The sequence below is a fragment of the Schistocerca americana genome, chromosome 3 (genome assembly GCF_021461395.2).
Source record: "Schistocerca americana isolate TAMUIC-IGC-003095 chromosome 3, iqSchAmer2.1, whole genome shotgun sequence".
Classification (NCBI taxonomy): Eukaryota; Metazoa; Arthropoda; class Insecta; order Orthoptera; family Acrididae; genus Schistocerca; species Schistocerca americana.
Genome location: NC_060121.1, coordinates 714,441,926 through 714,459,111, shown reverse-complemented (window position 1 = coordinate 714,459,111; position 17,186 = coordinate 714,441,926). Strand labels below are relative to the sequence as shown.

The 17,186-nt window shown below is 44.9% G+C and overlaps 1 protein-coding gene across 2 annotated transcripts in view; it reads left to right on the top strand.

Moving 5' to 3' along the window:
- Positions 1–200: 200 nt before the first annotated feature.
- Positions 201–17,186, top strand: part of LOC124605389 — a 155,686-nt gene continuing 138,700 nt past the window's right edge. For both annotated transcript variants that reach the window (XM_047137029.1, XM_047137031.1), the window contains exon 1: positions 201–410. The gene's annotated coding sequence lies outside the window, so the exon portion shown is untranslated. The remainder of the gene's footprint in view (positions 411–17,186) is intronic.

Genomic DNA, 17,186 nt, shown 5'->3' with positions numbered 1-17,186 from the left:
GGGTAGTACTAACTGCGTGCAAGGTTCATCGCTGCGTGAGCTGTCCAGTGACGTGCAGACAGCGACGTGGAGAGAAGAACGCACGAGCGGGGCGCATGCGCGACCTCTTCCCCTCCCCCGCCCCCGCCCCACCGTGACGGCGTCGTCACATTTGAGCCGGCAGCGGCGCGCGTCCGACGCCGCGGACCAGAGAGCGCCAGTGTTCCAGGCGCCGCCGCCTTCTGCACGCGTCGCTGCCTCGCCGGCGCCGCCTCATCGCCGCAGCGGTCAGCGCTCCTTCGCAGCTGCGCCCCCTTGGGTTCTCTTCCGCCGGGGAGCCATGTCTCCAACTCATCCAAGCTGCTGTCGTGTTGAAACTCGCTCCTGGTTTTACCTCTGAGACTGACTTCAAATGTGCTGACTAGCAACAGGTAGGTGCACAGTGTCACAATTTCAGTGATACAACCAGTGTCACTCGAGAGGAAATCGTTTCAAAGATCCGTTTTACAGCATTCTCTGTTTCTAGCTTCTTATTCATAGGACGTTATGCTGCGATTCTGGACTGCAGCATAATGCTTAAAGTTACGCCGTTTTTGTGTCGTGTTTGCAAGGTATTTTGCGCATTAGATCCATTTCATTTATCTTCTTGACTGCTACGCTATTACCGACAGGTTAGTGTACTATTGGACAAGTATTTCCATATAAATTCAAGTACTAGCCGTATTTCTGTCCTAAATACATGTCTGGTTTTCTGATCAGAGACCGTAACCCACAATATGCCTCGTGGTGAAGGTTAGGAGGTTTTATAGGTTGTGAGCAATATTTTATTGGCACGAAGTAGATTTTTGTATCCGGAATTAGTCTTTTAAGAATGCACTGTTTCAGAATAATCATCTCAATAGGTATATACTAAGCTTCTCAGCATAAATCGTATTGTAGTGATTACGTATGTCAAATACTGGTAAGTAAAAATAGCTTTTCTTAATTTATAAAGGCTGACAACTTACAATAGCATTATACCAACAGCGGTGTTGTATTTGAACAATGAACATGATCAGTATGTGTAGGGTCATCTTCACTATTATTTTATGCTCCTTCACGCATTTCGTCAATTTCGAGCGATTTTCAGTTAGTTGTTTTCAAACAAAGAACTGCTATTTTCGACAGTTATTTCTCTTTCTGGGAGAAAATAACAGGTTCTCTTCACAATTAAAGCGGATGTGAATTAATGAAAGGAAATATGTCGATTGTTCAAATTAATTTTTCACAAGTGGGAAGGCGCTATTATGAGAACGCGTGTTCTTCCAAAACGTGTACCGTCATTGAAATTCACCTAGCGAAAAATATTCAAGAACTGTCATCAAAAGCATGCAAAAATGAAGCACGCGACACTTGGTTGACTACTTTCGTTAATTGTATTAATCTATGCCGACGATTACTTTTCGCATTTGTGTTAGATTTAACGAATCCTATGTAATGGCTCAGCAGATATCTGTGGAATATAATAGTTCATATACCTTAAGACTGCAACTTTTTCCTCATAATACATGATGTAAATTCTATTTTATAAGGCACCACTCACATCCATATCATATTATTACATCACAAACACAAATACAAACAACTCGCTTTCCGAATTTGTGACTACAAATGGGCTAACACAGGCGCTTCCCGAGAGAAGTACTGTCAACAACTGCCTACAGAACAAGAAATTTCTACTCGGCGTATATCTTGACTTAATACTGTACACTGTCACCACAGCCACACAAAAAATTTTAAAATATGAAATCATCTTAGCTTTTCTGTTACTTTGTATTACACAGCTGGTATTACTGTGCTGAATACGTACTTTGTGAAGCTGTGTGTAAAGTAAGGGAACGTTTAGGTACACTCTTCAAGATATATGGTAGAACGACAGCATCCAGCTCTAGCTCGCTAAAATTTAATTCATGTTTCAGTGTTGGCAAGTGAAATTCGCTTGGAACATGATGTGCGCAAAGTAAGCCGTAATCACGCATTACTGATGACATCACCTACTACCACCAACATAAATGGAAAGACATGGTCTTACAAGGAAAATAAATAAATAAAATTAAAAAAGAAGCTACATGTGTACTTCGCACAAATATAGCTCGCAGTTTCAAAATAAAATCTCCTCGACAGGTTCAGTATTGCCTGTACTTTTAGGATATTAGAAGACTTATAGAAACACACTTTCCTTTACGAGTTAACAAAGACTTTAATCATGAACTCATGGATGGAAGTATTTGTCGGAATATTCGTAGCGGTTCTTCAGGAGACCAATGCGTAATCCAAGTCATGAAAATGAAATTCTATCACACTATCGCGCCTGAGTTACTCATAGCTCAAAAATAGATCTATTACTCTCGTTGCTGTGTCAACAGTTATTTTTACATTATGATTACTAATACCTGTATGACAAAGCGATCTTCCGAAACAAAGGTGGTTGTCCGACACTAACAATATACACACTTGTGGCATTGGGCTTCACGGTCTGGGTAAGTATGAAACTTTAGAGAACGAACATTCCACGGGGAGTCAGGTAAAATATAATTGTCTCCTCATATGTGGTATCAAAAGAACGTAGTGGGAAACTGAGAGAAACTAGAAATCTTATGGGATCTTGCTAACAGTCTCTTCTCCTAAACAGTGTTTGGTAACAAAACCAGCATGGGTGGGGGGATGATAATTCCGTACGACAGATAGCCTCCCGTAGACAGCGTAAGATGAGTTGCACCTTGAAGATGCAGATGTAGATCATCTAACAGAATTTTCGGTGACATGTACCCACAGCCGTTGATGTACGACTGTATATATTGATTTTGAAGCTGACCTTAACCACATTTAATTCAAGTGGTAAAAAAGAATTCAGGATCGTTATTTGACTAATGGGATGGCTTGAACGACAATGTTTTTTGACCACCGTTCGTTACTAGCAGTGAGATGCGGACCCTATTGCTGTTTAGTTTACAGGAATATGTCAATCAAAAAATGGCTCTGAGCACTATGGGACTCAACATCTTAGGTCATAAGTCCCCTAGAACTTAGAACTACTTAAACCTAACTAACCTAAGGACATCACACACACCCATGCCCGAGGCAGGATTCGAACCTGCGACCGTAGCAGTCCCGCGGTTCCGGACTGCAGCGCCAGAACCGCTAGACCACCGCGGCCGGCGAATATGTCAGTCCCTACTGCGAGTGTCATTCCACATTCCAGATTAAAAAGGAAACGTCCGATTTGTCTACCGCCTATACATTAATGCAATGTGCAGCTTTGGTCGGTAAAGAAACTCAGCATATCATCCCCACAGAATTCACCTCGTTCATTTAAGCAGGTACAGATTAATCAGAGGTGTTGCAATTCCCATCGTTTCACTTGCTCTTATGTATCAGCTAATTTTGTGTTTGACTACTCATTGAAACTAAGCAAGTGAGACTATAAACGTAAACGGTTTCTGGAGCAGTGAAACCCAAAACGAAAGAAGCGTCCAGATAAATTGTTTCGAAACTGACTATTGCATGAGTCAAATATTAAAATGCTATCTAGTCAAGGTAGATATCCAACAAGTCTTTAAGCCTCTCTCTCTCTCTCCCTCTCTCTCCCTCCCTCTCTCTCTCTCTCTCTCATTTCTTCTTATCGCGGTGTTAAGTGACGGGCTACTCAAAACGAAATTCTGAAATACAGTTTCACTCAACGACAGTAATTTCATTTTTTTTATTTACATTTACAAAGCTCACTTTGACAATGGCACGCAATCATGGAACATACCACTATATTCAAAGGAAAAATATTGACTGCATCTAGTGTGCTAGTACAAGACGCGAATTTCGAATTATTACTAGCGGTTAGGTAGTGTGGCGCGCACTTCTCAAAATGTCTGCACGGCGTTACAGCTCAAGTCATTGCAGCAGTTTTAATATCCTAAATAGTTCCGTTATAATAAATCACAAATCACTACTGTAAATTTATCTTACATATTCTTACATCGAACAGGAGTTTTCAAAAGGAAGCGCTATCAGTCTTTGTTTCAAGATGTGCTTCACTACCAGTCTTCAGTTGTTTAGAGGTCCTTTGAAATGTGCCGTGTAAGGCGCACGATTTCTCGCCTACAGAAATGACATCCAATGCCTGTTGAGTTATTTACATTATTTATGTAATTAATATTGGAGTGCGTTTCTGGGTAAAAATCAATAACTATTGTAGACGATTGGTTAACTCTTCCTGTTTCACATGTCGGAAAGAAAGTCTGTGAGTTTTCTATATGAGAGCAGATAAGCCACATCCTACTCACTGTTAGACGTATAAAAATTAGTCAGTGAGAATTAACTGCATCTCGCAACAGACGACTCTTCCTTCTTGCTTTTGTTTATACAAATGTAGCCGCGAAGTGCCAAGGAGTGTGAAATCGTACATTTTGGTATACAAAACGTTACCCTGTACACAGCTACGTAGATAATCACAACCTCTGTCAACAGTGCTTTTGATTCGTTCGAAATGTCTTTTGAACCCATTACAGAGGTGGACGAGATGGTGTCAGGCCTTACAAAATGTAGAAAAAATATATAAAAGTTATGCCCCGTTCACTTGAAAAAGGAAAGTTGAACGAACATATTTCTCGTTATTGATTACAGCGATGTTATCCTGCAAGGCCTTTCTCAGGAAAGCTCACAGCGTCTGCAACTGGTTATAACTGCCTCTGTACGTTGTATACGTGATGATGTACTCTTTGATCATATTTCACCATTATATACACCGACATTCTGGCTGCGTGCAGACAAGCGCCGAGATTTCCATACCCACTGTCTTCTCTACTGTATCTCATACACCTCTTAGATCTTTACGTTCTTGTCGGAATAACACAGCAGAAACAACCTTTCCCATTAGAACAATCTCTTTACGGTCCCACTCCTTTCTTCAGCCACTTTCTTGAGGTCCTCAGTAACAGGAACCTTATTCTGGAGTGAACTTTCTCATTACATTAGAGAACTGAATAGCCTCTCCAGGCCTACCAGAGTGGCCGAGCGGTTCTAGGCGCTACTGTCTGGAGCCACCTGACCGCTGCGGTCGCAGGTTCGAATCCTGCCTCGGGCATGTATGTGTGTGACGTCCTCACTTAGATCTAAGCAGTTCTAAGTTCTAGGGGACTGATGACCTCAGAAGTTAAGTCCCATAGTGCTCAGAGCCATTTCAACCATTTGAACCATCTCCAGCTTTAAAAGGTAGCAATTAATTAAATATTTACTAAAGCAACAGTAAGGATTACTATTGTCCCTGAATGCACTCGTTACCCTTGGGCGGCCTTCTTTCCCACCACATCTCCCTCTTTTCCTAGCATTCTTAGTTGCTACAGTCTCCTTAAACTTTCTTTCCCCAGAATTCGCTATGTCAGATAACATTGTAACATTGATCTTGTACACCTTATATTTGCCACTATTATTATTTTCATTAGTATTTGTTTTTCAATAAGCCCGATGAGCAACGTCTCTGCGCTGGTAGGGAGCGCAGTCGTCGGGAAGTGGAGCGTGCTGATAATTCCGAGGGACCAATAACAACTCATCATTTATTATAGACACAGAGTCTGAACATTTTACTTCACAAAGAGTGAGATCACCACAGCTCATCGAAACACAGTTTAATCTCCAGACATATTTTGTCTCTATTGGCACGAAGAAAATAAATCTTTCAACCTACATTAAAAAATATATGGCTGAAATTCTTCAGATACATGAGAAGCAACACTCGCCCTTACACAGGGCGTCCATCAGTAAAGCTTCAGTTTCAAAATGCTGTAGAAAAAGGACCCACTGCTCAGAATGACGTCAAATTTGAACTGCATATATTGCCGCAATGGAACAAGAAGAAGAAAAAAAACACCAATAGATGGCGCTGTAAACATCTTAACATAAATGGGGTCGGCTACAAACGTCAGATGAATCGCAATACGACGGCCATGGTTTGAGTAGCACATTAAACCATGTGTACTGTACAATGTCTATGATTGCACAAATTCGGTATTCAACAGTTGTAGCATTGGTAGGTAAATTCATCCACCACTGCCATGTCCAACCACATCCGATGGGAAAAATCGGTTTTGAACAGTCCTGAGGCCAAATACCGCATAAATAGCCAAATTACATCAGTTGTTAAATTCTCCGGCGCCACAAAACACATAAAAATAAAAATTACATCGCTGATTGATTTGAGAAAATCAGCTAACCAGTTTCTCGTATAAAGGTCAATTAACAATCCTTGAACATGGTTTCAACAACCGTAAAATTTTCTTCATCAGAAGTAAATGGTCACGTAAAACTGTAATAGTCCTGTGCCCCTGGCGAAGAAAAATCTGAATGCAAAGAAGCTCATGTCAAGTAACATGGTGTATTTGACTATCAGTAAAACTAAGTAAAATTCATTGGAGGTGGGCTAAGCGTAAAGGCCTTCAGATCCAAATGTAGATCGAATTGAAAGGTAGGGTATCCTTCACTTCGATGTAAATTGTAATTTGAAGATTTTTACGCTTTGGGAACGTACGACATGAGCTTCTACGCTCTCAGATTTGCTGTCGCCAATATGTGATTCTATTTGTTCGTGTACTTCTGAAGAATACAATATCAGGGGTTGTTAATAGAACTCTTTATCTGTAACTGGTTGGATGATTTGCTCAAATCATTCATCCCCATTCACCATTGCTGAACTGTAGCTTTGTTCAAAATTTTAATATGATGTCGGTTTTTAATTGTTCTGGATCCCAGAAAAGCGTAGTAAACAAAACGACATCGGTTTCTAATTGTTGTGAGACTGACGCAAGACGTCTTCAACATGCTGTCCACCGTTTACTGTCAAAAGCTGAAATCGAGGAACAGCATATTTCACAACAGATCGGAGTGCCTTCAATTCGCAATTTTCAGATACCGCCAAAGCGACAAGTCACACGGATTAAAATCAGGCTGTTGGGAGATGACGGCTGATGCTTCTAGCTTCTCTGAAACGCCTCCGAAGGAGCCGCTTTACTAACTGTGCCACGTAGGAAGGAGAGCCACCTTGCATAAAAATAATTCTACCCACACGTCCGCGCTGTTGATGCGCTGGAATAACGTCGGTGCTAAATGAATCTCGAAGCATTTACTAGTGGCGGTACATGAGCATAACCCACATGACTCGTCTCCTAAAAAAAAATGCGACCATACGATAAACGATGCCGTTAGCCCGCACCACGCAGTCATTTTCGCAGAATGAAGTCGTACCAATTATGCGTGTGGATTTTCCGTTGTCTATATTCTGCAGTACTGCGAACTGACGTTTCTTTGGAGACGAGAATGGGCTGCATCTGTCCGCAGAATATTCCATGACCATTCCTTGTCCTCGTCCATGCGGGTAAGAAATTCCAGACCTAATGTTTGTCTTGCTGGCACGTCAACTGAAAGCAAATCTTGAATGTGCGTGATTTGGTACTGATAGCAATGGAGAATCTTTTGTTGGGTTTTATGCACCGTGCTCGCAGGGATGTCGAATGTACGGGCAATTCCTCGAGCACTGCAAGTTTGCATACTACCGCTCAGACCCCCCCCCCCCCCCCCTGCTGTGCCAACATCTTCGAAAGACGTCGGATCAATTGCTGTCCCCCCCCCCCCCCCCCTCTGCCACATTGCACTGCAAAAGAACCTGTCTTTACGAATTTTGTGATCATTTTCTCCAGACCTTCAGCAGACATCGGGCCATTGCCTTTTTTTATATTCTTGAGTGTACAGACCTTCTGCTGCGCTACTGATTCACAGTTAGCGTTTTTGTAAAATAGTTTTACCAGCAGCGCGTGGTCCTTCATGCAGAAAGCCATGTTGGGCGCCTCGGACGCAAATGAGGAAGAGTCGTGTGCCGCACTTCCATCGATGTGCATATTCTGACGCTTACGGCGCGTTACGTTGGTAACTTTTTCGTTACTTTTTTTCTTTTTTTGTTCCAAAACGTTTTCCCCTGAGTCAATAATACAATGTTCAAATTTGACGTCATTCTGAACACTGGTTCCCTTTTTATGGCATTTTGACACTGGAATTTTGATCAGGGCATTGTTCATCATATCTGATAACAAAACTGGATGTTGCCGTCTCACTTTAAAACAAAGAGAGTTACGACGAGTATTTAAGGTTTCCGTAATCGTAACTCCTTGCCCGCCGGTTTAGCCGTGCGGTCTAACGTACGACTTTCCGGATTGGGAAGGAGCGCCTGGTCCCCGGCACGAATCCGCCCGGCGGACTTGTGTCGTGGTCCGGTGAGCCGGCCAGTCTGTGGACGGTTTTTAGGAGGTTTTCCATCTGCCTCGGCGAATTCGGGCTGTTTCCCACCATTACGCCTCAGCAACACTATGTCAGCGATTGCTGCGCAAACAAGTTCTCCACGTACGCGTACACCATCATTAATCTACCACCCAAACACAGGGGTTACGCTCGTCTGGTGTGAGACGTTCTCTGGTGGCGTTCCACCGGGGGCCAAACCGCACAATAACCCTGAAAGAGTGGTTCGGTGTGGGGCGGCAAAGGGGTGGACTGCGATAGTCGTCGTGGTGTTGTGGACCACTGCGGCTGCGGCGGGGACGGAGCCTCTCCGTCTTCTCTAGGCCCCCGATTAACATACAGTACAATACAATACAACCCTAACTCCTCAACAATCACGGATATTAGCCTTTCTTTAAAAATAAATCTTCGAGACGAAATTACCTAAATGCTTACATGAGAAATAAAGATCAGTTAGCTTGACAGATATTGAACTCTTCACACAACCTTTGCACATGTGGCTTAACCCTACAAGATTAAATCGTGGCAATCTTAAATCAATAGCTTTCACATACATTGAACCATCTGTTACAAAACATCGGTCCTACCAGCGAAATATTTAAAAGCAATGAGAAGGTGAGAAGCTTTGTACGTTACTGAGAAGTTTCATAAATTAACCTAACACAATATCATAGTCGTTTGCAGGACTTAAAAGGAATGACGGTTACAGACATAGGCAAACTGAAAACAAGCCTAAGTTAATACTAATTTGGACCGGAGGTCGAATGAGAATGAACCGTAGCATTCAACACAAGCCACTCAATTTCACTACAGACCAGTGCACTTTCTTAATTTAATCGTATGGCTAGGGCCCCCCCCCCCCAACCCCCGTCGGGCAGACCCTTCGCCGGGTGCCGGTCTTTCAAAACATGTTCAAATGTGTGTGAAATCTTATGGGACTTAATCGCTAAGGTCATCAGTCCCTAAGCTGACAAACTACCTAATCTAAATTATCCTAAGAACAAACACACACACCCATGCCCGAGGAAGGACTCGAACTTCCGCCGGGACCAGCTGCACAGTCCATGACTCCAGCGCACCAGACCGCTCGGCTAATCCCGCTGGCCCGGTCTTTCTATTTGGCGCCACTTCGGTGATCTGCAGTCGATGAGGATGATAGGATGATGATGAGGACAGCACAACACCCAGTCCCTGGGCGGAGAAAATTCCCCAACCTATGCGGTAACAGAACCCGGGCCCAGAGGCTTGACAATCCGTCACGCTGACCATTTTCTTTTTTTCATTTTGTTCGTCATTATTTCGGAGTAGCGGACGTCACATGACATCCGTTGTTGACCTTTTCCCTTTTTTTTTTTTTCCGAGGCCATACAGCTCTCTGACCGAATACGCTGAGCTACCGTGCCGGCTGTCCATTCAGCTACTGGAGGCGGACTACTAGTGCACTGTCATGCACAGTTTAACAAGGGCGCAAGGTCACACAAGGATTCAGCATTGACGCGACCAAATGAATGACACAAACTGACAGAAGGGAACCAAATAAAAGGGCAATGGCGTAACGAGCCACCATGACAATCCAAAGCAACGTCGATCGTACACTGATCAGCGACAATGTCTGACCAGTGATGCCACCCAAATACTGATAATGGTTAATGTCTGCCTTAAAAACATCGTGAGGAACTACAGTTAAACCCGTCAAACTGCTGTACCAGTATAACAGCGGTAAAGAGGAAAATAGTAAATAGCCTCTACCAAAGCAGAACGGACGGTGAAGCACTGCCAAGAGACCGTAATTTCAACTTCAGAGATCGCTGGAGTGATAGCTCTTTATCCACTCGCAAACGCAGCTGAGCAGCTCCTCCGACATAATCCCCTCACTTCCGCCTCCATCCTTATCGTAACGTGGCAGGCGCAGCACCCACCAGGACATTGTAACCCATCAACAGCGGAGAGAAAGGGAAACAGCCAGACAACCAGCACTCATGCCTGTAGCTTGGTACTGTGCCCTCACTGCTCAGTGGTCTTACGTGCAGTGCACACAGCCTGGTTGCTCACATACCCATTCCAGCAGACGGGCCATTTTCTGCCTTCTTCCCAAGTAGACTGTGTTTGCGGAGACTTCGCCCTACATCTTTTTGCCTCACTTCCTCCTTTAACACCGTCCAAACAGCGCTCACAGCAAGGCTTCTCTGACAAGGATAGCCAGAGATATTTCTGGAACAGCACAGATTTCATATTCCATTTCATAGCTGTATAACCAGTTTGGAATTCGTACATTCGTTAGTCTGACATTTTGTGGATGTATTGTACTCCGGACATCATAATTTATCGCCAAGGAAGATAATGTTATAAAACTTGGATTATCCTTTGCGGTTTTGGTGAACCTCACATGCGCATTCATCAGCAATTCCTTCTTTCCTCTGGACAAGGTCACCATTACAACATTTCCGTACACAAACACACACACACACACACACACACACACACACACACACACACACACATGCGGAACGGCCAAAAATAGCACTAGCACATTATAGGGAGAATAATGTTATATTGCTACTAAACCATCGTAATGTTTATTACTGCGCGTTTTATTCAAGGAAAGTCGTAATACACTCCTGGAAATTGAAATAAGAACACCGTGAATTCATTGTCCCAGGAAGGGGAAACTTTATTGACACATTCCTGGGGTCAGATACATCACATGATCACACTGACAGAACCACAGGCACATAGACACAGGCAACAGAGTATGCACAATGTCGGCACTAGTGCAGTGTATATCCACCTTTCGCAGCAATGCAGGCTGCTATTCTCCCATGGAGACGATCGTAGAGATGCTGGATGTAGTCCTGTGGAACGGCTTGCCATGCCATTTCCACCTGGCGCCTCAGATGGACCAGCGTTCGTGCTGGACGTGCAGACCGCGTGGGACGACGCTTCATCCAGTCCCGAACATGCTCAATGGGGGACAGATCCGGAGATCTTGCTGGCCAGGGTAGTTGACTTACACCTTCTAGAGCACGTTGGGTGGCACGGGATACATGCGGACGTGCATTGTCCTGTTGGAAAAGCAAGTTCCCTTGCCGGTCTAGGAATGGTAGAACGATGGGTTCGATGACGGTTTGGATGTACCGTGCACTATTCAGTGTCCCCTCGACGATCACCAGTGGTGTACGGCCAGTGTAGGAGATCGCTCCCCACACCATGATGCCGGGTGTTGGCCCTGTGTGCCTCGGTCGTATGCAGTCCTGATTGTGGCGCTCACCTGCACGGCGCCAAACACGCATACGACCATCATTGGCACCAAGGCAGAAGCGACTCTCATCGCTGAAGACGACACGTCTCCATTCGTCCCTCCATTCACGCCTGTCGCGACACCACTGGAGGCGGGCTGCACGATGTTGGGGCGTGAGCGGAAGACGGCCTAACGGTGTGCGGGACCGTAGCCCAGCTTCATGGAGACGGTTGCGAATGGTCCTCGCCGATACCCCAGGAGCAACAGTGTCCCTAATTTGCTGGGAAGTGGCGGTGCGGTCCCCTACGGCACTGTGTAGGATCCTACGGTCTTGGCGTGCATCCGTGCGTCGCTGCGGTCTGGTCCCAGGTCGACGGGCACGTGCACCTTCCGCCGACCACAGGCGACAACATCGATGTACTGTGGAGACCTCACGCCCCACGTGTTAAGCAATTCGGCGGTACGTCCACCCGGCCTCCCGCATGCCCACTATACGCCCTCGCTCAAAGTCCGTCAACTGCACATACAGTTCACGTCCACGCTGTCGCGGCATGCTACCAGTGTTAGAGACTGCGATGGAGCTCCGTTTGCCACGGCAAACTGGCTGACACTGACGGTGGCGGTGCACAAATGCTGCGCAGCTAGCGCCATTCGACGGCCAACACCGCGGTTCCTGGTGTGTCCGCTGTGCCGTGCGTGTGATCATTGCTTGTACAGCCGTCTCGCAGTGTCCGGAGCAAGTATGGTGGGTCTGACACACCGGTGTCAATGTGTTCTTTTTTCCATTTCCAGGAGTGTATATTAGTGTCTGTGTGTGCATGAATTCCTAAGGGACCGAACTGCTGAGGTCATCGGTCCGTAGTCTTACACACTGCTTAAACTAACTTATGCTAAGATCAACACATACACACACACACACACACACACACACACACACACACTCACACCCATGCCCAGGGTAGGACTCGTCACTCGGGGGGGGGGGGGAGGAGCTGCGCATGGCGCCTCAAACTGCGCGGTCACCCCGCGCTGTAATATACAGTGTGGTTCATTGATCGTGACCGCGCCAGATATCTCACGAAATAAGCGCCAAAAGAAAAAACTACAAAGAACGAAACTCGTCTAGCTTGAAGGGGGAAACCAGATGGTCGGCCCGCTGGAGGGCGCTGCCATAGGTCAAACGGATATCAACTGCGTTTTTTAAATAGGAACGCCCATTTTTATTACATATTCGTGTAGTACGTAAAGAAATATGAATGTTTTAGTTGGACCACTTTTTTCTCTTTGTGATAGAAAAAATTGGTGCAAATGGCTCTGAGCACTATGGGGCTTAACGTCTGAGGTCATCAGTCCCCTACAACTTACAACTACTTAAACCTAACTCACATAAGGACATCACACACATCCATGCCCGAGGCAGGATTCGAACCTGCGACTGTAGCGGTCGCACAGTTCCGGCCTGTAGCGCCTAGAACCGCTCGGCCACCACAGCCGGATTTGTGATAGATGGCGCTGTAATAGTCACAAACATTTGGATCACAATATTAGACGAACAGTTGGTAACAAGTAGGTTTATTAAATTAAAATATAGAACTTAGGTACGTTTGAACATTTTATTCGGTTGTTCCATTGTCATACATGTACCTTTGTCAACTTATCATTTCTGAGAACGCATGCTGTTACAGCGTGATTACTTGCAAATACCACATTAATGCAATAAATGCTCAAAATGATGTCCGTCAACCTCAATGCATTTGGCAATACGTATAACGACATTCCTCTCAACAGCGAGTAATTCGCCTTCCTTAATGTTCGCACATGCACTGACAATCCGCTGACACATGTTGTCAGGCGTTGTCGGTGGATCACGATAGCAAATATCCTTCAACTTACCTCACAGAAAGAAATCCGGGGACGTCAGATCCGGTGAACGTGCGGGCCATAGTATGGTGCTTCGACAACCAATCCACCTGTCATGAAATAAGCTATTCAATACCGCTTCAACCGCACGCGAGCTATGTTCCGGACATCCATCACGTTGGAAGAACATCGCCATTTTTTCATGCAGTGAAACATCTTGTAGTAACATCGGTAGACCATTACGTAGGAAATCAGCATACATTGCACCATTTAGATTGCCATCGATTAAAAATGGGGGCCAATTCTCCTTCCTCCCATAATGCCGCACCATTCATTAACCCGCCAAGGTCGCTGATGTTGCCCTTGTCGCAGCCATCGTGGATTTACCTTTGCGCAATAGTGCATATTATGCAGGTTTACGTTACCGCTGTTGGTGAATGCCGCTTCGTTGCTAAAGAAAACGGGTGCAAACATCTGTCATCGTCCCGTAATTTCTCTTGTGCTCAGTGGCAGAACTGTACACAACGTCCAGTGTCGTCGCCATGCAATTCCTGGTGCATAGAAATATTGTACGGGTGCAATCGATGTTGGTGTAGCATTCTAAACACCGACGTTTTTGAGATTGTCGATTCTCGCGCAATTTGTCTGCTAGTGATGTGCGGATTAGAAACGACAGCAGCTAAAACACCTACTTGGTCATCATCATTTGTTGCAGGTCGTGGCTGACGTTTCACATGTCACTGAACACTTCCTGCTTCCTTAAATAACGTAACTATCCGGCGAAGGTACGGACCCTTGGATGATGTCGTCCAGGATACCGAGCAACATACATAGCACACGCCCGTTGGGCATTTTGATCACAGTAGCCACACATCAACTCGATATCGACCTTTTCTGCAATTGGTAAACTGTCCATTTTAACACGGGTAACTTATTACGGAGCAAATACCGTCGGCACTGGCGGAATGTTACGTGAAACCACGTACTTATACGTTTGTGACTATTACGACGCTATCTATCAGAAAGCGAAAAAAGTGGTCCAACTAAAACATTCATATTTCTTTACATAATACACGAATATGTAATAAAAATGGTGGTTCCTATTTAAAAATCCGTTTGACCTATGGCAGTGCCATCTAGCGGGCCAACAATAGCGCCATTTGGTTTCCCCCTTAAAGCTAGACGAGTTTCGTTCTTTGTAGTTTTTTTCGTTTGATGGTTATGTCGTGAGATATTTGGCCCGCTCACTATCAGTGGACCACCCTGTATAGATAATGGATTAGAATTACAATTATTAAATATCGAGTAGTAAGTCACATGGCAAATTATGCACAAAATATTCTGTTTCATACTCTAATGCAGTTGTACGCTTTACAAGAGTTTAGTAATCTGTAGTTAAGGAGAAGGTCTCCCCCTACCTGATGATGTCCTCCTCCCCTCCATCTACCCCTGCTATCAACTTTGATCATCCCACCCCCCCACTTCCTGTGTCCTTTCCTTCAGGCACCCTCCCTCCCTTCCCCTCCCTTCTCTTTCCTTTTCCCCCCATCCCCCTTCCTCCACCCCTCTTCCCCCGGGCTTCCCCTCCCCCTTCCTCCCTTCCCCCTATCTCCTCTGCCCATGGCATCTCTGCTCTCCCGTCTCCCTCTCCCACTACCCCCCCCCCCCCCCCCAACCCTCCACATCTCCAGGCAGGTCCCCGGACTCGCACACGCTCAGTGGACTTTCGCGCGCCGGAGATCATCGCCATCAGTGTCTCGTGTGTGTGCCTTCGTTTTGTGTTTAGTGTTTTTTCGCAGTCACACCACTACTGTTCACGTGTGCCGTCGCAGTCATCCGTGTTATGTGCGCCGTGTCGACAAGTGTTGGTGTTTTTCTCGTCCAGCGTGAACGGCTTCATATTTATTGTTTTTTGTATCTACATTTTTTGCCCGCCGTTTTTATTGTATTGTCTGTGTCACCTATATGTCTTATTATGGTACCACTTGAGGCTCAAGAGCAGCCTACTATGCTGCTGACAGCCCGCCTGTATAAGGTGATTAAAATTACAATAAAGAAAAAAAAGGAGAAGATAGAGTGTTTATCGTCTGCTGTTGAAGTAGTTCATTGCTCTCCATACAGTCGAGACAGAAATGAGTTCCTAACAGCGCACATTCCAATAAGTGGCTACCTGAACAGAGCAGAGCAGAGCAGAGCAGTGCGTAGCTGACATGACGTCAGTTCCCACATGCTAGTGGTCGTCTGATTCAGTGACTTACGCCTGTGGGGATATTTCGTCTATGATACCCTATACACGTCGAAAATCCAAATTAATGTGCAATTTCTGATATGCTAGGAACCATGACCCTTGCAACGATTATCATCCCACGTTCAATGTATGTCGCATACACACCAGTATGTAAAAGACCGCTCGGATACCGTGTTTACGCTCGCGCGCGATACGGCACACTTGCCCATACTACAACATCCAGGCGACACACACGACACATGTTCAAATTGAACAGTCTTTCCCCTGCCTTTTTTCGCTCAGTTTCTGCAGGAAAAACAGTCTTACAAATGCGCAGCTCCTGAGCTGTCTTACGACAGATCAAACGTCGGTCTTGCAGGAGGCGATCTTGCTCCCTTTGCATTATTTTTTTGTCGTTTTCATCGTGTAATGACGCCTCACGGTGATTTATTCTCAACCGAATGTCATCCCTCGCGAGATCATTACTTGTACCATCACCTAGGACACATATACTATCTTTGCTGTGCCGTTTCTTAATTACTAATTGGCTAAGGACGTTTGCCACTCCTTGAAATTAGCTAAACGTGTCAAAAACCGAATAGTGCCGAGTAAGGGGTCATCCTCACAGACAATTATAATATTATTCTTCAGATTCACAGCAGTTTTGTAATGGAGTACTCGTTTCCATATCACACATTTAGATTATATCCAGATTTAGCAGTTGTGAAAGTCCGTTCATTTCGTGTGCTTGAAAACGTGGTCTAGTAAAAAGAACCGTACAGCAGAAAATAATGGTTGCTTGACAAGACGGTCATCAATTTTCTGTCTTATCTGATGTGAACCGCCTCGTCTTCCTCTCCTGTGCCTAACTCTTTGTCTTACAGTAGCTTTTACATCAAAATTCCTGAATTATGTGCTGAATATATTCCAGTTTCTTTCTTGACTTACAGTATGTAATGCTATGCAAGCTTTTCCCTGATGTTTCAACACATTTCGCCGTCCGAGGTGGCCGAGCGGTTCTAGGCGCTAAAGTCTGGAATCGCGCGACCGCTACGGTCGCAGGCTCGAATTCTGCCTTGGGCATGGATGTGTGTCATGTCCTTAGGTTAGTTAGGTTTAAGTAGTTCTAAGTTCTAGGCGACTGATGACCTCAGAAGTTAAGTCCCATAGTGCTCAGAGCCATTTGAACCATTTTTTTTTCAACACATTTCCTGTCCTCCTGGTCCTCCTACAAGTCATTATTTTTTAAGTAAAACAAACTTTATTAACATATTAACATATTACATCTTAATTCGCCATGTCTACGTACTTACTTCTCAACGTAGTCGGCCTGCAGACGAACACGTTTCTGCCAACAAGAGACCAGTTCTGCTTTACTCACACAGTCACAACCACACCTCTGCTTCCACCGTTTCATCAATATCAAAGTTGAATCCTGGAAGACGCTCGTAAACTTTGGAAAGAAAAGAAAGGGAAATGGGGAATAATCGGAACTATATAGAGGATAATCGATGATAGTGAACGCAAGGCTTCAGATTGTCTTGGGTGTTTCAGCGTTCCTCTATGGTC